Source organism: Pseudophryne corroboree, chromosome 1 (assembly GCF_028390025.1).
Source record: "Pseudophryne corroboree isolate aPseCor3 chromosome 1, aPseCor3.hap2, whole genome shotgun sequence".
NCBI lineage: Eukaryota > Metazoa > Chordata > Amphibia > Anura > Myobatrachidae > Pseudophryne > Pseudophryne corroboree.
The window spans coordinates 336344341-336345133 of record NC_086444.1 but is presented as its reverse complement, the minus strand read 5'-3'; the positions used below and the strand labels follow the sequence as shown (position 1 = coordinate 336345133).

Below are 793 nucleotides of genomic sequence, written 5' to 3'. Positions count from 1 at the left end.
CCCAAAACCAAAACACAAAACCCGAAAAATTTCAGGCGCTCATCTCTAGTATAAATATTTGAGTGAAATAGCCTCGCGAACATATGAAAGTGAATTATTAATCTTAAGTGATCACAATATCACAATTTGCGAATTGCCGGAAGTTACTAGCTGTAGTACCAGAAGTAAATCAACATTGCACATTATTTCTCATGAAGAATGTGACCATCATTTATTCTGCATGTATCCATTATGGATCATTTAGGCCACAGAGAATTAAATCATTGGTCATATGGAACCGAGTACCTCGTGGCATTTGTCTAGGTGACAGTCTATTTGGGAGCCAATTTATTGCAGTACCAGGGTGTTCAGAGGTGGTCTCCCATCCTATTACTAACCCGGCCTTTCACTGCTTAGCTTCCAAGGTCAGAAGAGATTGGGCATCTCCAGTGAGGTATGACCGCAATTATTGAGCTCACATTTTTTAGTCACCTATGTGTTTGTAATATAATCACTGTATATCCACATTGGTAAATTTTATAGACATATATGGCACAAATGCCAAAAACATATGAGAATAGATGCAATCACCTGACTTTGTCACTAAGTGACACGTCAGGCACGAAGATAAAGGTACACAGAAGAGTAGAGAACCTACTGTGCGGGAAAATTATTCAAAACCACACAGCATCCACACATAGGACTTGCTTTTTACTCATAAAGAGAAAACTTAGGAGACACCAATATGACCGTATTCGAATACACTATGTATAAGTGCTGAGTGTAATTACTCCACACAAACTGCACATCTAGC

General features: G+C 38.7%; 1 pseudogene; it reads right to left on the bottom strand.

The window, feature by feature from the left end:
* Positions 1 to 327: 327 nt before the first annotated feature.
* LOC134943163 (5S ribosomal RNA) lies at positions 328 to 447 on the bottom strand (annotated as a pseudogene).
* Positions 448 to 793: the final 346 nt, after the last annotated feature.